The 26,164-nt window shown below is 41.4% G+C and overlaps 1 protein-coding gene across 1 annotated transcript in view; it reads right to left on the reverse strand.

Moving 5' to 3' along the window:
• The window catches only part of GMCL1 (germ cell-less 1, spermatogenesis associated), a 173,534-nt gene that overhangs the window by 130,175 nt on the left and 17,195 nt on the right, over window positions 1-26,164 (reverse strand). The window lies entirely within an intron of this gene.

Consider the following 26,164-nt stretch of genomic DNA (forward strand, 5'->3'; position numbering starts at 1 on the left):
CAGCAATGAGTCATGGAAAACAACCACCAAAACATCACAAGGGTTGCCGTGACGTGGCGGGATGGCTTCTACATTATTTTGATCAAAATTATGTTAACTAAATACCCTTATTATTACTATTATTACTACCTTCATGCAATTTTTGCAATATATTTTTTTACTTTTTTATTCCAGGATATTTGTTTTGTGTTTTGCTTTTGGTTTTCTCTGTGTAAAGGTCATGTGTTCATATGCAATTACATTTTGCATGCACATTAATTTACTTTTTCTGCTCAGACCCAGTTTCTCATTTGTTTCATTGTGCATTCTGTGCATATAAGGGTGTGACCGCCCTGTTTCTGAGTTGGAAAATCCATCCTGTCTGGCCTACACTATTACTGGTGGTTCAGTCCCTCTGTCCTTGTTCACATTTACGTCACTTGACAAGTGGAAAGGTTTTAAATACAAGAGTTAGGACTGTCCCACAAGGGTTGCCGTGACGTGGCGGGATGGCTTCTACATTATTTTGATCAAAATTATGTTAACTAAATACCCTTATTATTACTATTATTACTACCTTCATGCAATTTTTGCAATATATTTTTTTACTTTTTTATTCCAGGATATTTGTTTTGTGTTTTGGTTTTGGTTTTCTCTGTGTAAAGGTCATGTGTTCATATGCTATTACATTTTGCATGCACATTAATTTACTTTTTCTGCTCAGACCCAGTTTCTCATTTGTTTCATTGTGCATTCTGTGCATATAAGGGTGTGACCCAGCGTCGGACTGGAACATCTTGGGCCCACCAGAGAAAATCATTCTTGGGGCCCACTATGTAGCTGCATAGAGTTAAATACCAGACCACCAATTATGCGGTAAAACACGCTAATATCCGGGTATAATATAAGGTTGTACATGTCTTAATTATGTAGCAGGAGTTGGGGTAGCCCCCTCATAGAATATAAAGCAGCCCCCTCACATAGTATAATGCAGCCATCTCATAGAATATAATGCAGCCATCTCATAGAATATAATACTGCCCCCCCTCATAGGGTATAATACTGCCCCCCTCATAGGGAATAATGCACCCCCTCATAGGGTATAATGCACCCCCTCATAGGGTATAATGCACCCCCTCATAGGGTATAATGCACCCCCTCATAGGGTATAATGCACCCCCTCATAGGGTATAATACTGCCCCCCTCATAGGGAATAATGCACCCCCTCATAGGGTGTAATGCACCCCCTCATAGGGAATAATGCTGCCCCCTCATAGGGTATAATACTGCCCCCCTCATAGGGTATAATACTGCCCCCCTCATAGGGTATAATACTGCCCCCCTCATAGGGTATAATACTGCCCCCCTCATAGGGTATAATACTGCCCCCCTCATAGGGAATAATGCACCCCCTTAAAGGGTATAATGCTGCCTCCTCATAGGGTATAATACTGCCCCCCTCATAGGGTATAATACTGCCCCCCTCATAGGGAATAATGCACCCCCTCATAGAATATAATACTGCCCCCCTCATAGGGTATAATACTGCCCCCCTCATAGGGAATAATGCACCCCCTCATAGAATATAATACTGCCCTCCTCATAGTGTATAATACTGCCCCCCTCATAGGGAATAATGCACCCCCTCATAGGCAATAATAATGCACCCCCTCATAGGGTATAATGCTGCCCCCTCATAGGGTATAATACTGCCCCCCTCATAGGGTATAATACTGCCCCCCTCATAGGGTATAATACTGCCCCCCTCATAGGGTATAATGCATCCCCTCATAGGGAATAATGCTGCCTCCTCATAGGGTATAATGCTGCCTCCTCATAGGATATAATGCACCCCCTCATAGGATATAATGCTGCCTCCTCATAGGGTATAATGCTGCCCCCTCATAGGGAATAATGCACCCCCTCATAGGGTATAATGCACCCCCTCATAGGGTATAATACTGCCCCCCTCATAGGGTATAATACTGCCCCCCTCATAGGGTATAATTCTATATAGATATATAGATATAGAGTTAGATAGAAATAGATAGAAAGATAGATGTAGAAATAGATAGATATAGAGATAGATAGTAGATAATGGATAGAAAGTAGATAATGGATAGATATAGATAGAAAGATTCATAGAGATAGATAGAGATAGATATAAAGATAGATATAGAAAGAAAGATAGATAGATAGAGATAGGTAGATAGATATAGAGATAGATAGAAAATAGATAATGGATAGATAGATAGATATAGAGATAGATAGCTATAGATAGAAAGATATAGAGATAGATAGATATATAGATAGAGATAGATAATAGAGATATACAGATATAATAATAATAATAATAATAATAATAGTAATAATAATAATAATATAGACATATATAGATAGATATAGAGATAAATATATATAGATAGATGGCTATAAATAAAAATAGATATAGAGATATATAGAGATAGAAAGATAGATAGATATAGAGATAGATATAGAGACAGATAGATATAGAAAGATAGATATAGAGATAGATATAGAGATAATAGCTAGATAGAGATATGTATAGAGATAGATAGATATAGAGTTAGAAAGATAGATATAGAGAGATATAGAGATAGATAGAGATAGCTAGATAGATGGATAGATATAGATAATAGAGATAATAGATAGATATAATAGATAGATATAGAGATAGATATAGAGATAGATCAATAGATAGATAAAGAGAGAGAGAGATAGAGATTGATAGATAATGAGATATAGAGATAGATACAGAGATATAGTGTTAGATAGAAATATAGATATAGAGATAGATGGATATAGAGATAGATATGGATATAGAGATAGATATGGATGTAGAGATAGATATGGATGTAGAGATAACAGATATAGAGATAGATAGATAGATATAGAGATAGATAGATATAGAGATTATAGATAGATAGATATAGAGATAATATATAGATAGCTATAGAGAGAGAGATATAGAGATAGATATAGAGAGAAACAGATATATATATATATATATATATATAGAGAGATAGATATAGAGATAGATAGGTAGATAGATATAGAGATAATAGATATAGAGATAGATAGATATAGATAGAGATAGATAGATACAGAGATCGATAGATAGAGAGATAGATATAGATATAGATAATAGATATAGATAGATAAAGATAGATAATAAATATAGAGATAACAGATAGATATAGAGATAGAGTAAGATAGAAAGATATAGAGATAGGTAGATATAGATAATAGAGATAGCTAGATAGACATAATAGATAGATATAGATAGATATAGATAGAAAGATAGATATAGAGATAGATGTAGAGATAGAAAGATAGATATAGAGATAGAGCGATAGATAGAGATAGATATAGATAATAGATAGAGATAGATAGATAGATAGATAGATAGATAGAGAAAAATAGATAGATATAGAGTTAGATATAGAGATAGAAATATAGATAGATATACAGAGAGATAGATATAGAGATAGAGATAAATAGATAGATAGATATAGAGAGAGATATAGATATAGAGATAATAGATATATATAGAGATAGATAGATATAGATAGATAGATACAGAGAAAAGATATAGAGATAAATAGATAAAGATAGATAGATATATAGAGATAGAAAGATAGATATAGAGATATAGAGATATATAGATAGATAGCTATAGAGATAGATATAGAGAGAAATAGAGATAGATATAGAGATAGATATATAGATATAGATATAAAGATAGATATAGATATAGAGATAGAGCGATAGATAGCGAGAGATATAGATATAGAGATAGATAGATACAGAGAAAAGATATAGAGATAGATAACGGATAGATAAATAGATAGGTATAGAGATAGATAGATATAGATATTAGATAGAGATATATATAGATAAAGATAGATAGATATAGATGGTAGCTAGATAGATAATAAATATAGAGATAATAGATATAGAGATAGATAGAGTAAGATAGATAGATATAGAGATAGATAGACATAATAGATAGATATAGAGATATATATAGATAGATATAGAGATAGATGTAGAGATAGAAAGATAGATATAAAGATAGATAGATAGAGATAGATATAGATAATAGATAGAGATAGATAGATATAGATAATAGATAGAGATAGAAAGATAGATAGATATAAGAGAGATAGAGAGATATATAGAGATATATTGAGAAATAGAGAGAGACAGATAGAGAGAGCGAGAGAGATATAAAAAAAACAAAACAAAACACAATACTCACCTCTCCTCCTCGCTCCCACGCTGATCCCGGCTTCAGTGTCAGGAGCTGCCCCCTCTGCCAGACACAGAGCGGGTGCGCGATGTAGTGACGTCATCGCGCACTGGCTGTGAGTCAGGAGCAGAGAGGACTGAGGGCGGCGCCGGCCCTGATGCAGAGCGGCTTACTGGGCTGGGGGCGGGGCCTCTGGGGGTGTGGAGACCTGAAATGATATTCACTGCTTCGCAGTGAATATTCATTTCTCTTTAGCAGCGGGGACAGGGGCTCCTGCCTCCTGACACCCGCTGCTACTCCGCTGGCAGGGGCCCCCATAGCAGCTGCATGGTGTGCGACACACCACTGGCTGGGGGCCCCTGGAGCAGCGGGGGCCCTAGGCAACTGCTGGCCCTGTATGCCTGCAGGTGCCAGGGCCCACCAGATGCCAGGGCCCACCGGAGAATCCTCCGGTTCCCCGGTGGGCCAGTCCGACGCTGGTGTGACCGCCCTGTTTCTGAGTTGGAAAATCCATCCTGTCTGGCCTATACTATTACTGGTGGTTCAGTCCCTCTGTCCTTGTTCACATTTACGTCACTTGACAAGTGGAAAGGTTTTAAATACAAGAGTTAGGACTGTCCCACAAGGGTTGCCGTGACGTGGCGGGATGGCTTCTACATTATTTTGATCAAAATTATGTTAACTAAATACCCTTATTATTACTATTATTACTACCTTCATGCAATTTTTGCAATTTTTTTACTTTTTTATTCCAGGATATTTGTTTTGTGTTTTGCTTTTGGTTTTCTCTGTGTAAAGGTCATGTGTTCATATGCAATTACATTTTGCATGCACATTAATTTACTTTTTCTGCTCAGACCCAGTTTCTCATGCATTTTTTTATATCATTTCATGAAATTGCAAAAAAAAGCAAGGCGGCTATAAGAAAATCACGTCACGTGACCATACCATTCGCGTCTTACATGTAAAAACAGCAATGAGTCATGGAAAACAACCATCAAAACATCACAGCATGGATGACTAGAGAGGAAAACTAAAGAATTTCTAGGTAATCTATTAGACAAGGATTTTTGTGTGTTTTTGGTGAGTTTCTGACATTACAGATATTCTGCACCCATTAAGTATAAGGGTACGTGCACACGCTGCGGATTCCGCTGCGGATTAATCCGCACGGATTTTGCAAAAACCGCAGATAATCCGCAGGTCCAAAGACCTGCGGTTTATCTGCGGTTTTGCCTGCGGTTTGGTCCTGCGGATTCACTATCTCCACAATGGTGGAGATAGGAACCCGCAGCGGTTTCCGCAGAAAGAATTGACATGCAATTCTTTCTGCGGATTCAAAACCGCAGCAAATCCGCGCGGTTTTTTCCGCAGCGTCGGCACAGCGTTTTTTGTTTTCCCATTCAAATGAATGGTACTGTACACCGCAGCTAAAACTGCTGGGTGTCCGCAGCGGCCAAAACCGCTGCGGAAACGCAGCGGAATCCGCAGCGTGTGCACACAGCCTAATAGGTTACTTGAATTTCTTCAAAATTACACAGGGTAAAAACAAAAAAAAAAAACCCTCATCTTGTGAGCATAGACCAAGGGGTTTATCTATGTAACACAAAAGGCTTTTGCGATTTATAAAGGTGGCTCAATACACCGACACACAACATAAGCTAAAAAGGTATTAATAGTATTTTAAGGCTGTGTACCCACTTTTTTTTTTGCGTTTAGGCGTTTTTACCGGCAAAAACGCTTTAAAAAAAAAAAAAAAAAAAAAACTTACACGAAGCATCCCATTCATTTTAATGAATTCCGCACTTTTTGTGCATATCGATGCCAGTGTACTCTGCCTTGAGGTGACAAAGTATAGTGCAAAATTGTCCCCCATTACTGAAACCGTCACAGAACTTCTAGTGGTAATGTCATGGTAATCTTGCAAGGTGGTTTCTTCAGAGGTGTCCTCAATGGAAATGGGTTCCTTGCAGCTAACAAAATTGTGGAGTACCACGCAAGCTTTGATCACCTCGTCCACAGTTTCTGTCTTGAGGTTGATCGCAGTCAATAGGACCCGCCATTTGGCTGTCAGAATACCAAAGGAGCATTCCACCATTCTTCTTGCTCTTGTGAGGCGGTAATTAAAAATGCGTTTTGTTCTTGTCAATCCTCTGCTAGAGTACGGTTTCAAAAGGTGTTCTGACAGCTGGAAGGCTTCATCCCCTACACAGACAAATGGCATAGGTGGACCAGATGTTTGCGGCAGCGGTCTAGGGGGTGGGAACTGGAAGGTGTTTCCATACAGTTTACGCCCCATGGCAGACAGTTTGAAAACTTGAGAGTCATTTGAGCGGCCATAGGCCCCAATATCAACAGCAATAAATTTGTATTCCGCGTCAGCGATGGCCATGAGGACAATTGAAAAATATTTCTTGTAATTGAAATATTCCGATCCCGATTCGGCTGGCTTTACAATGCGGATATGTTTCCCGTCCACAGCGCCAAAGCAGTTTGGAAACTGACATATCTGTAGAAACTTTTCTGAAATTTCAATCCACCTCTCTGTTGTGGGCTCTGGTAAAAACTCTTCAGCTAAGGAGTCCCAGAGTGCACGGCATGTGTACTTCACTATTCCAGATATGGTGGAAATCCCGAGTCTGTACTGGAAATGCAGTGACGAAAGGGATTCTCCAGTTGCAAGAAATCTGTGGGGAATTAAAAAACAATCAATTAGTTTTAAATCACAGCATTACATACCAAAACTCAGCTATAACACTTGGAGATACAAACTACCACCAACAAGATTGCAGTGAAAGTGTACTCTGATGCGATCACATCCAATAAATGTGGCTTACCTTAAAATCACCATCAGACGCTCTGCGGGTGAAACAGAGAAGCGGCAATAGGTGTCCGCTTTTCTTATGAGGTGTGCAATGCGCTCCACCAAGTAATCAAAATTCTCCATTTTCATCCGAACATATCCAAAAAATTTATCCGGGTTTCGTCTAAGGTCCATGCAGAGTGTAGAATAGACCCCACGCGTCATTCTCTTGGCTGTGATGGGGTGGATCCACAAACGTCGTCTACGATCCCTGATGCGCTGCTGTCTCGCTCTCTCCTTCTTCAGAACAATCACCCTCAAACGATTCGCCTCCGCTGTAAAATCCGCCAAATTCTTCAAAATATTTCCAATCACAACATCCATCTTCACCAGTAACTTGCTCTTCTCTCCAACCTGCACTTTCTCCTCTACAACCTGTCAAAGAAGGGCTGTAGGAACACGCTATATATAGTTTTTCAGTAGCCAATCCCGTTCGGAAGGCCACAAGGGGCGATTTTAAAAACCGGATCCGGCATAATCCGTCAAAAAACGGAACAAAAACCGGATTAACCGGATGAGACGGATCCGGTTTTGTCTGTCAAGAACAAGACAGATCCGGCAGAAAAACGGATCCGTCACATCCGGTTTTACGAAATATTTGCCGGATCCGGCGCTCCGGCACGACGCCGGATCGCGCCTGACGCCGAAAACCTGATGTGTGAAAGTAGCCTTAGCTGACAACTATGAGCTGATATTAATAGCCTGGGAACCTTTATGGCTATTGGCTCCTTCCCAGAATATTAACATCAGCCCTCAGCAGTTGGCTTTACATCTGCTGGTTATGAAAATTACACGGGAGACCACGCCATTTTTCTTTTTTTTTCTTTAAATTAAGAGTTGCTGTTTGGTTATAGCCTATTCATTCATTCATTCTGTTACCGCTCCTATATAGGCTGGTGACAATGTGTGTGTGTTTACTTATTGGCTTTTTTTTTTTTTTTTTTTTTGAATGATCAAAAACAAACAAAATTTACAGAATAACCACACGTTAAAACCATAATTTTTACACCACAAAATGCAGCATGGATAAAAAAAAAAAATAAAAAAAAAAAATCAACCACACAACCGGTTTTCGTGCATTTTGACCCTGTGGTCCAAATAGTCTAAGTTTATAGGAGACTGCCAACACCAAATGATTGGGAGGGGCTTAGTTTGAACAATCATTTAATAAGCTTGTTTTCCCTCAGAGGGTGGAGAAAGAGCTAGAGAACAAAAAAAAGCAAAAAAAAAAACAGCGCGCAAAGAGAAAACAAACAGAGCACAAAGAAATAAAACAGCACGCAAAGAGGAAAAAAAAAAAAAAAGAAGCGAGAAGAGAAGAGAGGAGAATCCACCACTTTACACTGAAAGATGAGGAATGCTGGAATTAAAAAAAAAATACAGTCAAAGCTAAAATCGTAAACACAAGTATGAAGTAAAAGCCACACTTTAATATGTAAGAAGTTTGTCATCAGTTTCAAATTTCTATCTTTACTTAAGTTATGCAAAACTATGAGCCAAAGATGGAACCTGTGTGATCTTCTGAAGTACCTGAAAGCTGCGGTACCTGTCACAACTAAGAACATCAGAAGATTAGAGGAGGAGAGCGGTGCTGGGAATACTGTGAAAACGTCTGAATGCGTGAGCCAAGATGCGTCTGCCATTCAGAGAACACGTCTAGCAGCTACAGAGTGACAGACTGCAATCAGCTCTAAGCAGCTCTCCCTGATCACAACGGGAAGGCGAAACTTTGCCAATTTGCTGACAGTCGAATATGTCTACTAATTATGACACTGGCACACAGGAAGAAGAAGAGGCTCCCAGAGCCTGGTGACACTACTCAACTTCAGACATACAACTGGAAAGTGCTTATTTGAACATATTGTGTGTGCCTGGGGGGCTAGACTTCACAAACCTCCCTCCGGCATTTTAGAGAACTTCCATACTGTGTGACTATATGGCAGCACAATGACGGATTGCTGCAGTCTGCTCAGCCAAGTTTGTAAAAATCAACGTTGAGTCACAAAAGCTCTTCAAAGATTTATTAAGACAAGTGTTTCTGCTGCGGAAATGCTTAAGAAAAGAATCTAATGTAATAGAAAGAAAAAAGCACATGTTGTGCTAATGGTGCGTTCTTTTCCGCTTAGCGGAAAAAAACGCAGCTTGTTCATTAATTGTGCAGAATCGCATGCGATTCCGCATACATACACTAATTGCAAAAACGCATGTCAAAACGCTTGACAATCGTGTCAAAAACGCGTGTCAAAAAGCGCATGCCTTCTCCCTGGAAAGGGGCATGCGTTTCTGCTCAGGAAAAAAACGCTTGAAAAAGCTACGTGGGCACATAGCCTTAAAGGAAGCCTGCAAGATTTATGCCCCCCAAAAAAAGATTGCTATAATACAGTTCTGTCCCAGTACTTTCTGTAGCATTATCCATTAGATCTAGCAGTGCCTTAAAGGAAGAGTTTATCGGATTTTTAAAAAATTAGTGGGATTATAGGGATCGTTCTAACCTCACGGCTGCCAACATATATTTTCAGAATTTCTTCAGCATTTCACAGGTGAGAGAATCTGTGGCAATTTCTGATGCCTTGATAATTCCATCACCTGCGCAATACTAAGGAAAACATGATTTGTTGTGGCCCCTGAGGACTGGAGTTTGCGAAACAATGGTCTAAGATAAACCCTCAGGTATTACAGTGCCACCACTACAGTAGTCCCACGATAATACCCTGAACACCAGTCATGTGACTACTGCAGTGGTCATATGAAGGGTTTACGGGACGTCATCACTTCACGTACAGCTGTGGACAACAACGGTAGGTCAGTGGCACAGCGATAGCTGAGGGTTTCAGTTGGTAAGCAGAGTCAGAGTTAAGTACAAAGCCGCCTGTCCCGAGTCTGGTGAGCCTCACCCTAAGTGCCGGCATACCTGATGCCTCTTCTGATTAGTAGGCCAGTGGCGAACCTTCACACAACAATCCTAGTAATCTGAAGACGCGCCACTGATGCACAGGTAGGAGGTGGGTCAGAGGTCGTAGACAAGCGTCATTGTTGTTGGACCAGGCCTGCGGATCTTTTTACTCAACTCTATTGGTCAGTAATGGTTATTTCTTTAGCAGGAGGTGCCTTACAGGTAATGCTCCCTGGGGACAGGTTTCAAATTGGTCTTCATACAAAACACCGAAAACTTTTCTAAATCAATGTCTGACCCATTAATGAGTCTTAAAACATAAGTAGGGTCATCAGACAATCCAAAATCACTCATCTATATGCCATGATCACATGCAGCTCTGATCTTGGCCTACGCGAGTCCACTGCGATCTATGGAGAATGCAGAATCATCTGAGTGAGACTCATCAGGTCTGTCACGGGAATTCCCTTTAAGCAGGCTGGAATACGAGTTCCTTCACATATGGTACCAGCACTGGACAGCGATTGCTCCCACTATCCTGTGAAGCCATGCGCTTCAGTATTTGTTACCGAAGGGGTTAACTATGACAATAAACCCAACTAACTACAAAAAACAAACTGCATCATTATTAGGCTGGCGTTCTAGCACAAACAAGTCAAACAGCAACAGTCATCTTCCCAGCCGCCGTACAGCAGCTCATTAAAATCCCGAGAAGCAAATGACCTTTCAGAAGGAAGAGAAGATAATAACTCATCTATTTCATCCAAACATGAGTTCATGCTCCGCCACAGCAAACACACTGAAAAGATCATAATACCGCAAATAAACACCAATGTTTGCACCGCCAATGACTGTCAAAGCAAAAAGCTGCAAAAATGGAGGCACCTACAGGAGAGCGAGCCTCAGAAGTCAGGTACAGCAGTTTTCATCTGCTCAGAGTCACTCGCATGGACAACAGGAGGAACAAAAGAGAACAAGAAGATCAAAGCTATACAAAACAGAGGGTTTAACCCATAAAAGGGAATCTGTCACCACGGTTTTGACACCTAATCTGAGAGCAACATAATGTTGGGGCAGATAACACGATTGCCCACGATGTGTCACTTACTGGGATGCTTGCTGTAGTTGTCAAAGTTTTAAACAGGCAGGAAATCACCACTAGAGGACTAATAATTCTGCTTCCATGTAGACCTCCTTATTCATGAGCTCTGTATAACCCCACCTCCACCACTGATTGGCAGCTTTCTGCCTATGCACAGTGCAAACAGAAGGCTGCAATTAGAAGTGTGGGTGGAATTATACAGAGCTCAGCATTCAGATAACTGCTAGATGTGCAGCAGAGAAAACCATGATTTTATTTAAAAAAAAAAAAAAAACACAATACAAAGCCCATTAAGGGATACATGGCTGGAATCAGGGTTTCTGCCCCTACAACGTGCTAATTTCAGAATGAATTGCAAAAACCTACTAAAACATTCTCTTTAAAGGGGTTGTGCGATACCTATAAAGCAATTTATAAATATCCAAGTTTAACCACTTACTGACATATAAACATACTGGCACGTCACAAGTCGCCTCCCTGGCTTTGATTCATTTCAGACCTGACATGGTCCCTTTCAGGATGCGGTTTGTGGTCAGTCATAGTTAACTGCCACGTAGTTATTGGGGTTGCTCCGCAAACCTCTCCAATCAGCAGAGGAGAGGAGCTAAAAGAAAACAAACAAACAATGGTGCTGAACCAAGCTGCAAGCACATCAGCAGACCCTTCCAAGATGGTTCCAACACATCCAACATCCCCAACTTCTTCAGTGTGCTGCACACCAGGTTCTGCTAGGCTGGAACCACCGAACGCCCGAGCTAGTAACATTACTTCACCTCCTTAGCGAATCATGGAATCGTAGAGTTGGAAGGGACCTCCTGGGCCATCTGGTCCAACCCCCTGCTCAAAGCAGTCGCTAAATCATCCCAGTCAGATGTCTGTCCAGCCTCTGTTTGAAGACTTCTATTAAAGGAGAACTCACCACCTCTCGTGGCAGCCTGTTCCACTCATTCATCACCCTGTCAAAAAGTTTTTTCTAATATCTAATCTGTCTCCTCCCATTCAGTTTCATCCCATTGCTTCTAGTCTTTCCTTGTGCAAATGAGAATAAAGATGATCCTTCTGCAATGTGACAGACCTTTAGATATTTGTACACAGCTATTAAGTCTCCTCTCAGTCTTCTCTTTTGCAAGCTAAACATTGCCAAATCCTGCAACCTTTCCTCATAAGACAGGGTTTGCAGACCGGTCACCATTCTGGTCGCTCTTTTCTGAACTTGCTCCAGTTTGTTGATGTCTTTTTTAAAATGTGGTGCCCAAAACTGGACACAGTATTCCAGATGAGGTCTGACCAAAGAGGAGTAGAGGGCAATAATGACTTCATGTGATCTAGACTGTATGCTTCTGTAAATACATCCTAGAATTGCATTTGCCTTTCTTGCTGCTGCATCAAACTGTTGACTCATATTCAGTCTGTGATCTATTAGTATACCCAAGTCTTTTTCACATGTCCTGTTGCTTAGCCCTATTCCTCCCATTCTGTATATGTTTTTTTTCATTTTTATTGCCCAGATGTAGTACTTTGCATTTTTCCCTGATAAAAACCAGTCTGTTAGCTGCTGCCCACTTCTCCAGTTTATTTATATCTTTTTGAATCCTCTCTCTCTCTCTTCTCTAGTATTAGCTATCCCTCCTAGCTTTGTGTAATCAGCAAATTTAATCAGTGTACCCTCAATTCCTTCATCTAAATCATTGATAAAGATGTTGAACAACACAGGGCCCAGGACAGAGCCCTGTGGTACCCCACTTGAGACATTCTTCCAACTGGATGTGCAGCCTTTTACGACCACTCTTTGGGTCCGATCACTAAGCCAGTTATGAATCCACCTAACAGTTGCCTTGTCCATTCCATACTTAGTCATTTTTTTCAATAAGGATTGTGTGAGATACTCTGTCAAATGCTTTGCTGAAGTCAAGATATACTATATCTACAGCATTTCCCTGATCCACCCAAACAGTGATTCTGTCAAAAAAGGAAAAACCCAATCTCTCCAGAACCAGAGAGCAATCAGCCATAGATTCCCCAAGATGCTGTATTTAGCCAAAAAGGTTCACCACCACAACTGGAATTTTCCTGATGGTGTCTTGACCGTACACTTCCATGCCATGCTGCAAGCAGAGTTGTCACAAGCCATTGAGATTCAGATTAAAGCCTCTCAGTATAGATTTTACTGCATTTGGTTTTGGTGCTCAATTCATTGAACAGTAATTAAACGATGTGGTCACCAGAATTAACCAAAACTCCAACATCGCTGTGCATGTGCAATCACAACTGAAAATGGAGAACCAAGGAAAAAGGTCCAAAGAGTACGTTTCAGAAGGTCTTATTGTCTCCATACAGTGGAGGTATGACATGGACAACGCATCGATAACTGACACATTAAACTTTTCTGTCCGATCACTTTTTCAGACACATTTCTTGACCTGAAGTAGTAAAAACGTATTCTCCAGAATTACAGAATTACTATACATTTTTTTTTATATATTACTTTGCAATGATCCCCCAACATAGACTCTCGCCTACCATGGAAACCTTGAAAAGGACCCTGAAGACCTACCTCTTCTGACACATGTAAGGCTGGTTTCACATTTGCGCCCGTGAAATCAGCATTTCATCCGCATACATACGCACGCGTCCAGCGTACATATCTTTAACATGGTGTACGCAGGGACATACGTTAGCATGCGTTCACCAGCGGATGCTTACGCATGCGTCGTTTCACGGTGTGCGGCGGGGCTAACGCAACATGTTGCATTTTTTGAGGCGTCAAATTTTCACGGCCATATGCGTGCGGACGCTTTCGGATGGAGTGCGTCAAAACAAAGCATTATAGTCTATGGGAACGCATAGGTATGCAAGGACATGCGTACGCTTGCGATTTTCTGAGTAAACATGTCCGGGAACTGGTTTAAGCCACCCCCCACACAAAGATGTATAAAAAGAGGGTGTGGGCACTGGAAGTCTAGTACTCTCCAGTCTCTGGAAATGACTACAAGCCATTGGATCTTATTTGAAGAATCTGAATTATCAAAATGTGAGTATACAAGCTAATGTCTGTCTGTTTTTCTCCCTGCAGTCTAATCACTTGTGTCTTGCAGCATTCCTCATCATGTCCTCCATTGCCGAGCAGATCTCACAGAGTGGACAGGAGACTGAAGTGAGTATATTTGCTACTGATTGGCAAGTATTGACTATCAATATGACATGTGGTAAAATCATGTATTTTCTTTACAGAACCATTCCAGTGCAGATGAGAAGGCGCAGCAGACTCAGGCCAAAGTTCCGATGGCGTGTAAGTGTTCTTGACTGTTTTTGGTTTAAGTATTTAATCTTTACAACATTTATATCCTTCTTTTCTAGGTTCCACAACGGGAGGAAGCAGCAATTGACAATGAACTCCTTATCACATTGGTGGAGGAACGAGTTCCGTTGTGGGACACCCGGGATCAGCAGCACTCGGACGCAGTGGTGAATTGGCGGCTGTGGAAAGGATTTTTTTATAAGTATTATAATGTGGTCAATGCGGCTGTGAACCTGTAAGGCTGGGATCACACAACAGTGTGTGATGCAAGAAACTCCTGTCAGTTTCTCGCATCACACACGGTTGTGTGATCCCAGCCTAAAGTGCATTAACAATTTTTTTTTCCCTTTCACAGTGAATAAAGTCAGAACCCGGTTGGCGTTTGATGAAGGATCGCTTCAACAACGACCTCAGACAGGAGGTCAAAGTTCGAAGTGGTGCTGCTCCAAAGATCAGGAAATACAAGTACCATAGGATGCTGTCTTTACTGAGGCCTGTGCTTGCTCATTGAACGTAATTTTTTGTGTTGGATTCCATTCCACCGCCACCACCATGCCGGTTCCTGCTCCTGCACGCCCGTCCACATCCACCACCACGCTGGTTCCTGCTCCTCCACTCCCGTCCACATCCACCACCACGCTGGTTCATGCTCCTCCACTCCCGTCCACATCCACCACCACGCTGGTTCATGCTCCTCCACTCCCGTCCACATCCACCACCATGCCAGTTCCTGCTCCTGCACGCCCTTCTACCTCCACGATGAAGAGTCCTGGTACTGCATGCCATCCCACCACTACCACCCTCCTAAAGAGACACAGAAGAAGCAAGCTGCCTAGTAGCAGCTCTGGACAGAGATCTGGACAGAAATCCAAAAAGAAGCGTGGCCCCAAAACTGTCCTACCACTTCCACCCTGACCTCCCAATGTATCTCTGTTGTCTAATTACTCTCTCCCTTCCAGTGTGTCTCTCCCGTCCCATGCTTCCCCTCTTTATGTGTCTACTCCCATGCCTGACCTCCCAGACCCCACACATTTAGTAATAAAGTAACTTGTCACTCAACTGAATTGTCCTTTTTAAGCGAAGTTTTTATTTATGTGCAGTCCTACATGTAGGACTGCACATAAATAAAAACTTTGCTTAAAAAGGACAATTCAGTTGAGTGACAAGTTACTTATTATTCACTTGAGTCTGGGTAACCTACTTGTGCACCTTGTGGTAGTGCCACGCTATACGTGACCCACACATTTAGTAGGCCCTTCCCCTGGAACCCCTTCATCATCCACACGTAGCCAATCATCCCAGCTCCACAACCCCCAAGGTCGATAACATTTCACCCTTGTACATTCACAAAAGTTAATTTTTCTTGCTAAATAAAATTGTGGGTTTTTTTCCCCCAATCACTACTTGTTATTTGTCTCTTTCTGCACTGTTGCTGTCAAAACACACACTGTGAGCACCTTATAAAACTAAGTATTGTAATGTTGAGGGCATTTGGAACAGGTGTTTAAGGTGTTTTATTATTTTAGTCAGCAAACATAACAGCTACATTTTAACGTTCCAGGTACATAACATTACAGGAACATTTTACTGGCTTAAACCATTTCATCTTGCCACGCCACACGTCCTATATCCAAAACAAAGTAGGCAGCAAATGTATCCCTTGTTTAGGCAACTTCCCGTGTTGTCCTCAGAGAGTGATGTTGGTACTCTGGCAAAGGGGTAGAAACAGGTTAAACAAGTTCTACATTGGGTGGCTCTTTAGCCACGATGTAGTTGTGCAGAACCACACATGCTTTCACAACTTCAACAGTCTCAATTTTTAGATTGACTGTTCCCAAAGTCTGCCATTTAGATACCAGCAAACCATAGGCAGCATACTCCACAGTTCTTCGTGCCCTTGTCAGTCGGTAGTTAAAATTCTTTTTTGTGTGATTCAAGTCCCGACTGGAGTATTGTTTAAGGAGGTTTCCACACATCTGAAAGGCCTCATCCCCAACCACAACAAACGGGATTGGAAGTCCTTGAGTGTTGGGAAGAGGTCGTGGCAGTGGAAAATTGAAGTTATGGTATTCCCATATAAGCGTTGACGACCCATGTCCGAGTTTTTGAATGTCTGGGAGTCATTACCTCTTCCAAAAGATACAATGTCCACGGTGACAAATCGACAGTCCGCAGCTGCAATCGCCATGAGCACTATAGAAAAGTATTTTCTATAATTAAAATACTCAGATCCAGTTCCAGCCGGTTTGGTAATTTGAATATGTTTTCTATCCACAGCTCCCAAACAGTTTGGGAAAATACAAATTTCCCAGAATTTTTCTGCATTTTCCTGCCAGATTTCAGGGGTGGGTAGGGGGGATAAATTCCTTACGTAGAACGTCCCACAAAGCCTGGCAGGTGTCTGCAACAATCCCAGAAAGGGTGGAAATGCCAAACCGGAATTGGAAATGGAGCGATGATAGGCCCTCTCTGGTAGCCAGGAATCTGCCGAACAGAGAAAGGAAAAAAACATCAAGTACATGGCTTTTAGAACAATAATATTTATGACAGGTGTTTTGCCGAACAGAAAAAGGAAAAAAAAAAAAAAAAAATTAAGAACATGGCAGAATAATATTTATGTCAGGTGTTTCGTTGTAAACAGTACATACCTTAGGGTCACCAGCAGACGTTCCTAAGCAGGACTTGCGCTACGTAGCTGTGTGTCCTGCCTGCTGATGGCTCCCTGTACACGAAGCAGCAAATCACTGAAGCTCTCTTGAGACACTCTCGTGTACAGTCATGGCCAAAAGTTTTGAGAATGACACAAATATTATATTTTCACATGATCTGCTGCCCTCTGGTTTTTGTGTGTGTTTGTCAGATGTTTTTATCACATACTCATAATATGATTGCAATTATATTTCTGTAACAAAAGGTTATATTGACAGTTAGAATGAGTTAATGCAGCAAGTCAATATTTGCAGTGTTGACCCTTCTTCAGGACCTCAGCAATTCTCCCTGGCATGCTCTCAATCAACTTCTGGATCAAATCCTGACTGATAGTCCATTCTTGCAAAATCATTGCTTTTATTTTGTCTGAATTTGAAGGTGTTTGTTTGTCCACCCGTCTCTATGATTGACCACAAGTTCTCAATGGGATTAAGATCTGGGGAGTTTCCAGGCCATGGTCCCAAAATCCCTATGTTTTGTTCCCTGAGCCATTTAGTTATCACCTTTTCTTTATGGCAAGGTGCTCCATCATGTTGAAAAAGGCATTGTTGATCGCCAAACTGCTCTTGGAGGACATTCTGGTACCATTCTTTATTCATGGCTGTGTTTTTAGGCAAGACTGAGAGAGAGCCCATTCCCTTGGCTGAGAAGCAACCCCACACATGAATGGTTTCAGGATGCTTGACAGTTGGCATGAGACAAGACTGGTGGTAGCGCTCACCTGGTCTTCTCCGAATAAGCCGTTTTCCAGATGTCCCAAACAATCAAAAAGGGGATTCATCAGAGAAAATGACTTTACCCCAGTCCTCAGCAGTCCACTCCCTGTACCTCTTGCAGAATATCAGTCTGTCCATGATGTTTTTTCTGGAGAGAAGTGGCTTCTTTGCTGCCCTCCTTGAGACCAGGCCTTGCTCCAAGAGTCTCCGCCTCACAGTGCGTGCAGATGCACTCACACCTGCCTGCTGCCATTCCTGAGCAAGCTCTGCACTGCTGGTAGCCCGATCCCGCAGCTGAAACACTTTTAAGAGACGGTCCTGGCGCTTGCTGATCTTTCTTGGGCGCCGTGGAGCCTTTTTGGCAACAAGGGAACCTCTCTCCTTGAAGTTCTTGATGATGCGATAGATTGTTGACTGAGGTGCAATCTTTCTAGCTGCGATACTCTTCCCTGTTAGGCCATTTTTGTGCAGTGCAATGATGACTGCACGTGTTTCTTTAGAGATAACCATGGTTAAGAGAAACAATGATGCCAAGCACCAGCCTCCTTTTAAAGTGTCCAGTGGTGTCATTCTTACTTAATCATGACAGATTGATCTCCAGCCCTGTCCTCATCAACACCCACACCTGTGTTAATGGAGCAATCACTGAAACGATGTTAGCTGGTCCTTTTAAGGCAGGGCTGCAATGATGTTGAAATGTGTTTTGGGGGATAGAGTTAATTTTATAGGCAAATATTGACTTTGCAAGTAATTGCTGTTAAGCTGATCACTCTTTATAACATTCTGGAGTATATGCAAATTGCCATTAGAAAAAATGAAGCAGTAGACTTTGTAAAAATTAATATTTGTGTCATTCTCAAAACTTTTGGCCATGACTGTACTCAAAATATTTATCCGGGTTTTCATGGAGCTCACTGAATAAGGAGTGGGTAGGCTCCACGGCTCTCTCGGAGTTCAACAATGGAGTGATGCCAAAAGCAACGACATCTTATCCGTCTTTCTCTTTTACTTTCTTGTTCACAAGCAAATGCAAAGGCAAGAAACAAGTTCACATCCACATTACGATAGAAACTCTCCATGCGAAGATCCATCTTGACGCTGGATACAGCAGCAAAAGATGAGGATTTCATCTGTACAAGGGTCTATATACAGCATTTCCATGAGACACGCCCATTGGGCGCGTTTTGTGTCAAGGAAATTCTCCTGGAAAAGTATTGTCCCATCGAACGCATGTGCATAAAAAGCACAAACGCATGCAAGCGCTGCGTTTAAGTCATGCGTAAGCTGATGCGGATAAAAAACACTGCGTTTGCATGCATTTTTGCATGCGTATGTGGATGATACGCTGCGCACAGATGCAAATGTGAACCTAGCCTTAAACCTGCAGTAACCACCGATCGACCATACTGCTGCAAGACCACCTCTACCTTCACCTACTGTATCCTCACCCATCCCTTGTAGACTGTGAGCCCTCGCGGGCGGGGTCCTCTTCCTCCTATACCAGTTGTGACTTGTATTGTTTAAAATTATAGTACTTGTTTTTATTATGCATACCCCTCCTCTTATTATTAGTATTAATTGGGCATTGTATATTAATTCACCAAGAAATTAAATTGGCATCTTGTCTCTGTACCCTTCCCAATCAGAGCTGACTACTTTAGCCTGTATAGGGACACACGCCTTTGACTAAAGGTACAGTGACACCTAGTTGACAATTTATTCCAATACATGATTGGTGATACTAACTGAACTTGTTACTCAACTGCCTGGCACCAGCGCCAAGCCTTGCTCCCTTCTCCCAAGGATGCAACCCTTTGCTATAGTCTCCAGGCGGCTGTGTATTCAGTAAGCTTTGCATTCTGTCCCATATGTGCTCCTGGAGTTTGTCTCACTATTTCTCTCAGTTGGCTAATCATCTTTTCAGCAAACTCCTGCTTGTTTATCATCTATCTGCATTAGCTTCCTTGCCGAGACCTCTGGGTGAACATTTGCCTGCTGCAAGTATAATGAGTTCTACTCTATAATAATAATAATCTTTATATAGCGCTAACATATTCCGCAGCGCTTTACAGATTAACTACTCTACTACACTGTTGCTTGTCCTAAGCTACAATGCTGCTGCCACAGAATGCATTCTTTTCTGAAAGCAAGAATGCTATTTTTCTGCTCATCAATTCTGCCTGCTGTTAGCTATTTGTCTGTTGAGTGCATAAGTCTCTTGCCATTTGCTGCAAGTCCTATACATCTACAGTTGCTGTGCATATGGCCTGGTGTTTCGAGCCTGACTTGTCTGCCTGTCGTCTTGGTCCACTTTAAGGCCTGTTTCACACTTCCGTTTTTGTGTCCGCCAAACGGATCCGTTTCCGTTTTTTTGACGGAAACTGATGCAAACGGATCCGTTTTTTTAAAAACGGATCCGTTTTTTTGACGGATCCGCGGTAACCGTAATGGAAGTCTATGGGACAAAAAAAACGGATCCTGCAAAAAATGGCGGATCCGTTTTTTTACGGAAAACAACGGATTTTGACGGATTTGAAAAAACGGAAGTGTGAAACAGGCCTAACCCACATGCAGTCCAGAAAGTCTTGTCCGCTCTTACATTGTCTTTGGTCCTTGTTGCTCCTCTGACCTACAGATGAGAGAATCCACCTCACTAGGTGAACCCACAACAGTTCCTCAGTTTTTTTTTTGTTTTTTTACCTAGATTTATATATCATACTAAACATGACTTGGACAGAGGCTCCACTTGAAAAATATTCCATTTTTTGATGCCCATTACTATTCATTATTTTATAATGCTTCCAAAGAAAAGGACATTGTTACGTTGGATTAATTTAAGTCTGAATTCCATATAATCAGATCAGATAAAAAGAATTTTAAAGGCCTCAATTCTGGTGAACCATCTAAAAAGGAATCATTTCCCATGTCACAAAATAGATTGAGCCATCAAAATAGTTTCTTTCAACATCCTGCCTGCACTCTGTAAGGATACTGCAGAAGTACATGCTATTGAAGCACTGTTCAAGGGGATATTGCACAGAACTATCCATCAAGATGTTCAACAAATGTAGTTGCAACCAAGAAATGAAATCTGGCCACCTATTGCACTAATTGGAGCCTGTGAGGTGACAGCATCAGACAAGTGCTGTCTGAGAGCAGCAAACCTGACCCAATCACTCCCGTAAACAAGAGCATTTAGGGCACCCCTGCTTACTGGTCAATGTCCCCATTTAGCTGTTCACTTTTCATCCAATTCAATTTGTCCTGTTATATTTGTGACATCAAATTCAGATTTGTCAGAATTGAAGGCACTATGGGGTCCGATTCATCAAAGCTTTCCAGTTTCTCTCAGCTCTGGCATAATGGCTAGAGTAGGATTTGTGGTGAGGCAAAACAAAGAAAAAAAAAAAATTGACAATTTCACACAAAACCCCAAAAATGGCCTGGACAAAATTGTTGGCACCTTCAATTTAATATTTGGTTGCACACCCTTTTGAATAAAATAACTGACATCAATCCCATCCTATAACTATCAACAAGCTTCTTACACCTCTTAACTGGAATTCTGGACCACTTTTCTTTTGCAAACTGTTACAGGTCTCTCATATTGGTAGGGTACCTTTTCCCCAACAACAATTTTAAGCTCTTCACAGGCGTTAAAAAGGATTTAGATCTGGACTCATTGCTGGCCACTTCAGAATGCTCCTCTGCTTCTATCCATTTCTGGGAATTTCTTCAAGTAGGACACAAACCCAGCTTTCTGACACTGGGCACTACATTGCGACCCAAAATCATTTGGTAATCTTTAGATTTCATGATGCCTTGCACACAGTCAAGCTACCCAGTGTCAGAGGCAGCAAAACAACCCCTAAACATCTTTGAACCTCCAGCACATTTGATTGTAGGTACTATATTCTTATTTTCGTTCTCGGTAAACATTAGAATGGTGTGCTTTACCAAAAATCTCTATCATTATCTCATCTGTTACAAGACGCTTTCCCTAGAGAATTTTGACAACAGTCAAGCTTCTGTCTGTCAGCAGTGGGGTCCTCGTAGGTCTCCTGCCATAGCGTTTCATTTTCTTAAAATATCGACAGTTAATGCTGACACCGATGCACAATAAGGCTGCAGGACAGCTTGAATTTGGAACTTGATTGGGGCTGCTTATCCACTATCCTGCGTTACGTTTCATAAATGTTTTTCTGCCGTCCTCATCCACGGAGATTAGTTACAGTGACAACAAGGGCTGTAGGCTTCTTGACTATATTGCACACCGTAGACAAAGGAACACCAAGATCTCTGGAGATGGACTTGAAAAATATCAACCATCGCAAAGTTTCAACAATTTGGGTTCTTAAAGTACTCAGACAGTTCTCCTCTTTGCTCTCCATGCTTATTGTGGCACACACACAGACACACAATGCAAAGATTCAACTTCCCTCCTTTTTATCTAGTTTCAGAGGCGATTTTCATATTGCCCACACCTGTTACTTGCCACAGCTGAGTTTGAGTGAGCATCACATGCTTGAAACAAATTTGTTAACCCAAATTTTAGAAGGATGTTAACAATTTTGTCTGGCCCATTTTGGGGGTTTTGTGTTAAATTATGTCCAATTTGCCTTCTCTCCTTTTTTTGAGTTGTTGCAATACACACAAAGGAAATAAACATGTGTATAACAAAACATGTGTAATTGCTATAATTTTCGGTGATAAACACTTCATTAACTGGAACAATTTAAAATGGTAGCAACACTTTCAGCCATGACTGTACTTTGAACACCATGTGGCGCCATATTATGTGACTAAATGTCTTAACTATGCTCCAGTTTGTTGTTTTTTAACAGCACATATAAGAAAACTATTGTTCATTCTTTATACTCTATAGAATGTTATTGATTTTTCGGAAAGACCCTTATATAGGAAGCCATGAGAAAATCAGCAACTGTAAATAATTGTTTTTGCTACATTTTTTTTAAATTTGGCAATTTTTTCATATCACACTATTAAAACAATATCTTGCAATTTTCACACTGGCCAAAAGGGTCATTTTAGAGTGATACTTATTGCCCTTTTAGGAAGTGTGATCAGCAATTACATTATCATCACAGTCAGGATTAGAATGGCAGGCAACACCTCTAAACAAAACATCCACCACTCACAACAGGCAATGTCACAGCTGGCCCTGCAACCTCTTTCTTGACAATGATCTTTGCACTCGCTCACTAGATGCTTCAAAACAAAATACAAGGTCAGCATCTGCTCATTGTGGGTATCTACATGTGTTGCTTCCTGAAACAATGAAAAGTTAGATTAAAAAAAAAAACCCTAATAGCCAGTGTGGAAAATGCAAGATTTCTGTTTTATTTTTATTTAAGCAATAGAAAATAACATTGCCAAAAATTTGAAAAAAAATTAATTTAAACACAAAACAACCTCCTTTACACAATAGGTCATTTTCTGTTTATAGCTTCCCTTTAAGCCCTGAAAATATACTCTCTTTGTTGAATAGTAATGAACACATTCTACAACAGAGACCCGCCTGGCCGTGAAGGTAAATCAGAAGTCCCATGTCGGCTGAAAACCTGCTCCTCGTTTAATAAAAGGTAAGATGGTAACATTAAATGACTTTTTGTTGTAGATTCTCCTAATGAACAGAGAACAGTTTTCTGGCTGCACTGTAGCAAGATAATTTTACAGATGGGTAAACCAAGCCGTCAACAACGCAACTTAGTTGGAGTTAATGAGAAAGGAGTCAGTGGGACGCGGAATATAATTTTTGAATTAATTTGGTTGCTGGGAAAAAAAAAAAAAAAAAAAAAAAAAACACGGCAACAGAAATGTAGCAAATAAAAAGATTATATTTTACCATTCTCTTTCTCCATTGAATATTTAGGATATAGGAAAATATATATCTTTGTACCATGTTAGCCAGTAGATAGAAAAATATTAAGATTTGAGAGTCCTCAGTGGTTGATACCTTTTAATGGATAACTGAAGAGAGGGTAAACTTCAAGCTTTTCAGACTACTCCGGTCTCTTCAGGCTCAGCATGGGAGGTAAGTATAGGTTTTTTTTATTTTATTGGGGCCAAACACTTAAGGGGGTTTTACACTAAGCGATATCGCTAGCAATATCGCTAAAACGTCACTGGTTTTGTGACGTTATAGCGATATTGCTAGCGACATCGCTATGTGTGATACTTACCAACGACGGCTCCCCCGCTGTCCATCGCTGATCGCGCGAGAATGCCCTGCTCCATTTCTCGTCGGGCGCTTCCTGCTGAGACTTCCTGCTGTGTGAGACGAGCGACGCTGGACGCGGGCGGGAGGACGTCAGGATCGGTGTGTGTGAAAGGTAAGTATCGTGTGCTGCGTCGCTGCTGCATCGCTGTGAGATCTTTCTGTATGAAAGCTCACTAGCGATCATTTAGCGATGCACCAGCGATCCTGACCGGGTCGGATCGCTGGTCGGATCGCTGGTGCATCGCTAAATGTAAAAGGGCCTTCAGTTGAAGAAGTAGTTAATCACAGACAAGATAAAGATCCCCAACTCCCATCAGGACTACAAGGTCTCAGGTACTTTTAGCTGCATCACATCTAATGTGGTGTATTTAATTATATGTACCAGATGTCCAGCTCGCCCCCCAGCACTGATTAAACAAAAAGCTGCCAATTAGGCTATGTGCACACGCTGCGGAATCACCTGCAGGTTTTTTCCCGCAGAACAGCAGGTAGAGTGACCTGCGGTTTTGCCCTGCGGTTTCATACCTCTACTACGTTGAAGGTGTGAAACCGCAGCGGAAACCGCAGAAACAATTGACATGCTGTAGTTTATAAACCGCAGCAAAACCGCGTGGAAAAAACCGCAGCGTGAGCACTGCGGTTTTGAAAACCCATAGGGTTACATGGTACTGTACCATGTCTGCGGAACTGCTGCGGTTCCGCAGGGCTAAAACCGCAGCGTGTACACATAGCCTTAATGGTGGGGCCGTGTTTATACAGGGCTCAGCATTCAGAGCTCTGCTAGATCTACTGCAGAGAAAACAGTTTTTAACACAGCTGCTGCACCCGGTAAACTAAGTGACGCATCGTTGGTATCAGTGTCTCCGTCCCTACATTATGCTGCTTTCAAATTACATTGCAAAACCTGTTAACAGATTCCCTTTCATCTGGGGCATTGTGGTCAAAACTTGATCAAGACTGGCAAGCAAAATGCAGTTTTGATCAACTTGGGGCCATAGCCTAGTAAGTTTTTGCATCCATCAGATGAGATGGACCCCACCAGAAAGAAAAAAAAACAAGCACAAATGGTAATCCATTTGAACTCCGTTTGAGTCATTCCCATCTATGGCTCCATCAGGGGTTGCAAATGAATACACGGTTTATACCCCAAGCGTCTGAAAAAAACCTTGGAGAATAAGTAACAATGCTGCAAATTTTAAAATCTTCAGTACGTTCATTATTTGTGGATTCTTAGAAAAAAAAAGAAAAAAATCAGTCCTAGTCGTCTCTGCTGGCACCTCTGCTATTGGATACACACAGACCAAGTATTCATGTGAAAAGAGCTGCAGCATGGACTATGGTATTCTGAGTATCGGAGGAAAATTGGCTGTGACGAGGTGGCAACCTAGGCGGAGACCAGGAACGTAGCCAAAGATCCCTCTACATTGCAGCCTGATGCAGGTAAGGGGGGGTGCACTGTGTCCCCTACAATACCATGACAAGCAAATTAAGAAGTCAGAACCAGCTGGATTTTTATGGCCGGCTGTGGCACTCCGTGTACCTCTTTCATCTTCCTAGTTGGAATGTAGCAATTGCACAGATCGCAATCTATGGCCGCGTGACCGGTTGCGCCAGAAGTCCCTGTCTAGTCTCAACCTTATAGTAAAAGGTTCAAAGAACAGGCACTTCCCGACTGTCCTCAAACACTTATCTGCAATGAACCAATTATCAAGAATTATGAAAATGTAAGTGGGGCAAAACGGAGAGACATGAAAAAGCGTTACAGGGGTAATGTGGCGCGCGGCGGTGGGCATGGGCAAGGTATTCGTTCTCAACGTTCCAGCACGCTACATGAAAATGGAGATCGTGTGTTTGTGTGTGTGTTCTTGTTATTTCCTGAGCGATACTCCTCTGCAGACCGTATGGAGCCGCTATATATCAGGCAGGCCAGGACCAGATGTTAAAGTGAGGGAGACCAAAGACCAAAAAATAAACTACTTTTTACTAAACATGAACTTGATAAGAACCATGTACATCAGAGAACAAGTACATTTCTTCACAAAGGTTTATCTTGCTTTAAAGGGGTTGTCCACTACTAGGACAACCCCTT

The sequence above is a fragment of the Dendrobates tinctorius genome, unplaced genomic scaffold (genome assembly GCF_039654945.1).
Source record: "Dendrobates tinctorius isolate UK_male_01 unplaced genomic scaffold, ASM3965494v1 ptg000022l, whole genome shotgun sequence".
Classification (NCBI taxonomy): Eukaryota; Metazoa; Chordata; class Amphibia; order Anura; family Dendrobatidae; genus Dendrobates; species Dendrobates tinctorius.